This window comes from Arachis ipaensis, chromosome B03 (genome assembly GCF_000816755.2).
Source record: "Arachis ipaensis cultivar K30076 chromosome B03, Araip1.1, whole genome shotgun sequence".
NCBI lineage: Eukaryota > Viridiplantae > Streptophyta > Magnoliopsida > Fabales > Fabaceae > Arachis > Arachis ipaensis.
Genome location: NC_029787.2, coordinates 3,815,461 through 3,823,235, shown reverse-complemented (window position 1 = coordinate 3,823,235; position 7,775 = coordinate 3,815,461).

The following is a 7,775-nucleotide window of genomic DNA, read 5'->3' as shown; positions in this document are numbered from 1 at the left end:
TAACACCCCCACCACCAATCTCTTCAAGCTCCGCCACTGCACCCTAAACAACCCTTATGTTTAGCACAAAAGTTAATTCATAGTATACCACTTTGCATAATATCTATGCAATCAATAAACTAATTAGTAATTACTAATGCCATATATTTTTAGATTCCCGTTTTCTAGTAATTTTATTAAAGATAGAGAAATTCGAACTTGTAACCTCTAAATAAGTATGAAGAGACTATGTCATTTGAATTATAGTTTATTGATATTTTTTAGTAATTTTAATTAAAGATAAAAAATTAATTTTCATCTAATAATATAAAAAAAATTATACAATTATCAATTCATATATTACCACATCAACAAAATGAACTAATTTTTAAATTCATAACTTAAAAAAACATCTATAATTAGATAAACGTTAAAAATTAGTTTGTTAGTGTCTCAAAAGTAACTCTGAAAAATTGTTTACATTTAATGCTACTATACCCAATATCTAACTTATTTATATTTGAATGAATCCAAATCAGATCCTATTGGCACAAATATATGGATAACATAGTCAACCAAAAAAAAAAATATGCTATGTGTATATTAAAATTAGTTAACAAAATTAGTTACTAATACAAAATATATGTTAGAATATAAATATATATTGAAAATAAATTAAATTAAACATATATTTATACACAAATATATTAGTGGTTGATTTTAGTGACCAATTTTAATGTACGAATAACATTTTTGTCAAAAAAAAAATATATATGGATAACATGCTTTTAGATTATCTTTTAAAACACGGATAACATACCTTTAATCATTGTTTAAACATGTATTATAACACAACTTGACTACAATGTCCCAAACTAAACACAATCACCGTAAGTGTCAACTAGTAATAATAGAGCAAATGTTGATCTTGGTTAGAAGATAATCCAACATACGACTTTGTTATACTATATTTTAAGAAAACCTCATAGATAACAAACAAACTGGAGGATCAAGAGAATCAGAATCGAGATTTTTGAAAACGATTTGATAAAGATGCGTGTTAATTATGTTTTGTACGCATGTCATCACTGGACATATATATTCCCTTAACATCTTTTTTAAATTCTAAATGATGTCATTAATAAACTAATAATACTGTTACTAAATGGTCAAGACACGCATGCTTAGCTCACAATATTTGAACTGTGGCGAAAAATGAACAATCCCAAATTGAAATCTAAATACTTGACAACAACTAGGACCCACAAAGGTACATACAAATTCCATTTTATAAGAGACTTGATCAAAAATAAAATATATTTGGTATCTATCAACAACAATTAACAATCCATATTCTTCGTATGTTATCATCGTCCACTAAGATGAAGCTATTGGTGCATGCAATTATTGACCGCATTATTCACGACCACGTATGGTTTATAGTAAAATTGTAAAAGAATAGGAAAATAAAAGAATTGTGAAAGAGAAAGATGAAGAAATTTTATTGATTGTTGATTGAATGAATTGTAAACTATGAAAGTAAAATTAAGTATATATAGAGTATTGGCCTATGAAGGATAAAAGTAGATAAAGATAAGATATAGAGATAAAGATAAAGATAACTATAAGATAAGATAAAGACTAAATTATCATTTAATTTGTGTATTCTGTTGGCCTGAATTTGTGGGCCGTGAGACGTCTTTATTGTTGTCATGGGCTAAGGTGGAAGAGTGGTTTAATACGCCCCCGCAAGCTGGAGGATGAAAGATGATCTGATAGTGACAGGCTTGACAATAGGGGAGAAAGTTTCTAAGAAATCAACACCTTCAGTTTGAGTGAACCCTTTAGCCACAAGGCGTGCTTTATATTGATCAACTGAACCATCAGGCTTGCGTTTGATGCGATAGACCCATTTACAGCCAACCGGCTTAACCCCTGCAGGGCAATCAACGAGACGCCAAGTTTTGTTCAGCTCAAGAGCATCCAACTCATCTTTCATAGCACTACGCCAATTAGAGTGTTGATTGGCGTCCTTAAAAGACTTTGGCTCAACGACAGAATGTAGAGATAAAAGAAACTTTTTATGTGAAGATGAAAAAGAAGAAAAAGACATGACTGAAGATAAAGGATATTTGCACTTTGAGGGAGATTGATTTGTAGAGATGAGAGTGGAATTACACAAGTAATCAGAGAGATATGCTGGAGGTCGGTGAGGCCGGTCGGAATGACAAGGATGGGGTTGCTCAGGTGGTGAAGAAGGTGACGGGGGATGAGAAGGTGATGGTGGACTGGTGTCTAGTGTTGAAAGTGATTCGGTGATCATGGGTTCAACTTGGTTAGGAAACGATAGTGAGGAAGAAGGAGAGGTTGTTGGAGAAAATAAAGAACTAGGTGGAGTTGGGTCAATGGGTATAGGTGAGGGTTCAACTGGAAGACTAACTGAATCTTGTTTTTGAGAAGGTGTGTTTGATAATGTTGGGCTGAGTGTCTGGAATTGGACATTTTTTGTGACTAAGGGCAAGATCTTTTCATAAAAAATCACGTTTCTAGAAATCTCAATTCTTTTATCTTCTAAAACATAAACAATATACCCTTTAAAACCAGATTGAAAGCCAATAAATACAGCATTTTTGGCTCTTGGATCAAATTTTGATCTATTTACCATTTGGGTAAAACAAAACATAAGCATCCAAAAACTTTAATGTCATGATAATTTGGTGGATGATTGAATAAAATCTCAAATGGTGTTTTAAAATTAATTGCGGATGATGGAACTCTATTAAGTAAATAAACAGCATGTCTAACAGCATAAGACCAAAAAGATGATGGTAAATTAGATTGAAACATAAAAGCACGAGCTATGTTCAAAATATGTTGATGCTTGCGTTCTACCCTTCCATTTTGTTGAGGAGTTTCAACACAACTACGTTGATGAATAATGCCCTTTGAAGTATAAAAATCAGGTAAAATAAATTCTGGTCCATTATCGGAACGAATAGTTTTGACTTTGGAGTTGAATTGTGTTTCAATTAAAGTAATAAAATTTTTTATTTGATTCTGTACTTCTCCTTTTGATTTTAATAAAGTAACCCATGTAAAGCGGCTAAAATCATCAACAATAGTAAAAAAATATTTATGATTATGAATAGAATTTTGTCGAAACGGACCCCAAATATCAAAGTGTAATAAATCAAAACTTGCATTGGCTTTGTTAAAACTTTGAGAAAATGAAAGTTTCTTTTGTTTAGAAAGATGACAAATGTCACAAGCCTCATCATGATGCATAGAGATAAAAGGAAATTGTTTATGTAAATGATTAAGTCTTTGCTCAGAAAGGTGTCCTAAACGAAAATGCCATATATTGGAAGGTGTAATGGGTGGAGATTGGATGGAATTTATGGAGTGTGTAGTGGATGAATTTTTACCGAAATTTGGTTCAAAGACATATAATCCCTCTCTCATTCTGGCCAAATCAATTGTCCCCAAATTGTTGCTCTGTAGAGTGCAAGAAGAAGATGAAAAAGTGAGTTCACATATGAGTGCTGAAGTAATTTTTGAAACAGAGATAATATTAAAGTTAAAATGAGGTAAATAAAGAACATCATGAAGAACCAAGGATGGTGAAAATTGAACGATGCCTTTATAAGAAACAGTAGTTCGAGAACCATTTGGTAAATGAACAATAATAGGAGAAATTTGTGTGTAAGAAATAAACCAAGACAAATTTGATGCAATGTGATCTGTGGCACCAGAATCAATGATCCAAGTATTCAAGAATGAATCTCGATTTGAAGAATTGTTAACAGTAGAAAAGGTATTGAAAGAACAAAGATAATGAGTAGCTGGACTTGGCAGAAGCTCAAGTTAGTTTGAAGGACGAGCTTCTTCATTGAAAGGAAGTGCCATGAAAGAAAAGTGTTGGGCTGACGAAAGGTCCAAAAGAGACTCCAGATGAAGTTGCTGGTGTGCCCTTTCTCCTTGATCCATGGATGTCAGCAGAGCTCAAGAGGAGCTCTGATACCATAATAAAATTGTGAAAGAATAGGAAAATAAAAGAATTGTGAAAGAGAAATATGAAGAAATTTTATTGATTGTTGATTGAATGAATTGTAAACTATGAAAGTAAAATTAAGTATATATAGAGTATTGGCCTATGAAAGATAAAAGTAGATAAAGATAAGATATAGAGATAAAGATAAAGATAACTATAAGATAAGATAAAGACTAAATTATCATTTAATTTGTGTATTCTGTTGGGCTGAATTTGTGGGCCGTGAGACGTCTTTATTGTTGTCATGGGCTAAGGTGGAAGAGTGGTTTAATAGTTTATTTAGGAACGAATTTAAAAATAACAAAAAGTTTCGGGATCAGTAGATTTTATGATTTTTAACCATTAATTAATTATTAATGATATTTTTAATGGTGTGAGATTGTATTTAATAGTATAAAATCATTTAATTTTCTTTTATAATAACCAATTAAAAACTTGTACATCAATATTAATACACATATAGAATCTTGCTAGGAACTAATGAGATATCTGTATAATGTGTATAATGAGCTAATTATTTAGTCTAATAAGGATAAATAATAAAAATTATATTATTTAAATTTAAAAATTTTTATTTAGTTATTTTACATTAAATTTTAAATTTTAAATTTTCTAATTTTAAATTTTAAATTTTTAAAAAATATAGTTAGTTATTTTAAAAAAATAATTATCCGAAATCTTAATTTACCAAAACATTTCACTTTAATATTCTCTTCTTTTTCAACCGGCGGTCACTCCACCTTCATTAATAATTATCCCACTTCACCCTTGATGCTTGACTTGCCACACACCACTCACCCTTAATAAAAATAACCATCTACTGAAGAAAAAAAAGAATCATCATTGAACATCCAACATATTTTAATTATATATAACTAAATCCAATCCAATCAAAATAATCATTTACATAAAAATTAAAATAACTATCCGCATACCTACTAAAATGATCATCCTAAATTGACAATTAAAATAGAAGAAGGAGATGAATAAATAGAAAAAGAAACTATGATCATCCAACGATTTAATTTTTATTAAAAAATATATATAATTTGACACATGAGTCTTATGATTTAATGTAAACATACAACTGGAGAAACAAAAAACGAAAAAAAAAAGCTTGAACATAGGAGGAGATAAACATGAGTAAGAATCAAAAGTAAGATTGATTTGATATTATTTTCAAGCATGCGTGCGTTACATCTACCTTACTCACACGATTAATTCAAACAGCGGCGTCGGCTGGAGTCCGTGGCGGCGTCGGCGGCACAGTCGGCCGTGGGTTGCAACGGCGCAGGTGAGAGAGACGCGCCACAGGGAGGTAGGACTTACCGTCCGTGATGATGGCTGCCGGGAGAGTGGCGCGAAAACAGCGGCAGAGGGCGAGGCGCGTCGGGCTAATCGGCAGAGGTGGAGGTAGAGTCGGTGGGAGGCTGCGACGGCTTTGGTATGACCGGTGAGGAGTGCAGCAGCGTGATGTGAGGACCAGAAAAGATGGCGGCAAGTTTTAGACGTATATTAGAGGTTATAGTGAAATTAAAAATAACCATATGTTGTGTGAATAAATTTAAATACTAATTTTAATTTTATTTTTTTTTAATTTTATTGTATATAATTATATACTAAAATTACTGTGTTTCCATACTTTCTCATAGTTGAATCTGTAATTTGGTCGGTCATTCATCACGTTGGAAAATCCAAATAACCAACGTTAGCAAAACAGTCTTTGTGGATTATTGGAAATTGTCATGATTTATGAATAATTAACGGGTACCCATCATAACACCCTTCTATTTTGCTTCCTTCACGTTCTCTGCATTCATTCATCTTCACACATACATCGCCATCATCATGAATCATGATTTCATTTCCTAGTTCACGTTTCACTATTTCAGGGATTAAATTGCATAAGAAATTCATTTATCACATACTCATATATATAATTATTAAATAATTTTAATATATGTATATTTTGACTATCATGTAATATTTACTTAAATAATCATCACCTTATAATATACCATTTGATTTTTCTTTGGATTGCACCAACAAAACAAACAACCTTGACGTGTCCTCTAGTTGATTCAATCATTTTGTCCACGTGACACATCATACATACACAAACGAACCTACATAGGGCAATGGAGATCTTGCTCTACTCTCATTTCAATTCTTTTTTAAAAAAATATTCATATATAATATACTTTTATTTTAAATTTTAAATTATCTCACTGTAAATAAACTAAATTCAATTATTTAAAGTCTAAAATCTATTTAATCTTTTTATCATTTTAACTATTAATTAGTTTAATCAAATTTAATTTTTTTTCATTTTCAAATTCTAGCCATCACCACTCATTTATTCTCTTAAACTCTCTTTGCAGTTTTATATTTTCAACATTCTTTTTCTATTCCTTGTCTAATGATTATCTTCTATTCATCAAAAGATAAATTTTAAATTTTTTATTTTTTTTATATCTCTCTCTATGACTCTATGTATCTTTCAATTTCATTATTTATGTTTTTGATATTTTCAATTACAAATTTTAATTCAAATAATTATAGTTTAATTTAGTTATTAATCTAATTTTTTATTCTATTCATGAATTTATATATTTTATTTTATTCTCAATTTAGTGATCTTTATTATTTATTTGTTTATTTGTTTATTTTATTTTATTATATGTAATTATATTGTATATAAATTTTTAAAGTGAATTGATCAATTTACTAATTTAGAATATATATATATTTTTATTTTTAGAAATAGTAATGGAAAAATATTTCAAAATAGTATTACTTAACTAACTTACTAACTCACTAAATTATCAATATTGACGAACCGGGGTAGTATATATTTGAGTAGAAATGTAGAATAATATTTTTTTTATTGTGAAAACTCAGGTACAATCGATTTCATGTGAAGTTGATAACTGAGAACTGTTATATAATTTGATTGATTTGACTAAATTTTCATCTAATAACTTTCAACTATCAACTTCATGTGAAGTCGATTATACCTGAATTTTTACTTTTTTTCGTACATAATTTTCACCAAAAGTGAAAGTATAATGTGGATAAGAAAGACTTAACATGAAATTATACTCCCAAATGGAGAAGAGTTGTGGAGTTGGAATTATCGAGTTTGCGACGCCTTGCTTCAGGGAAGAGAACGATTATATTAGATGAAACTAAAATTAGTTACTAAAATTAATTATTAGTATAAAATATATATTAAAATATAAATATATATTAAAAATAAATTAAATCATACATATATTTATAAATAAATATATTAATAACTGATTTTAATGACTGATTTTAGTGTACAAATAATACTTTTAGAAAGAAAATATCACATATACAATTTTATTCACTCGAGAAACAAGAAGAAACGCATTAAGATGATTAGTTTCACATATGATCTCTTTGCACTCGCAATTCCAAGTCATAATAAGCCCTCTCTAAATAACACGTAGCTCACAACAAAGAACACTAGAAAGAGGTATACTAATAGAACAATATTTCATTCAAATTTTCATGTTGTCTCTAATAATACATCCAAAACCAACTAATTGCTCATTTTCAAAAACAGAATAATTGACGTTTGGTCACTTTTACCAAATTTTAAAAATATTTAGAGGCCTTTTATTAATAACGTCTCTTATTATTATTTTATCATCGTTTAAATTTTTTGGACATCAATTTAATAATTATCTCTAATTTTTTATATATCTTTTTATATAAA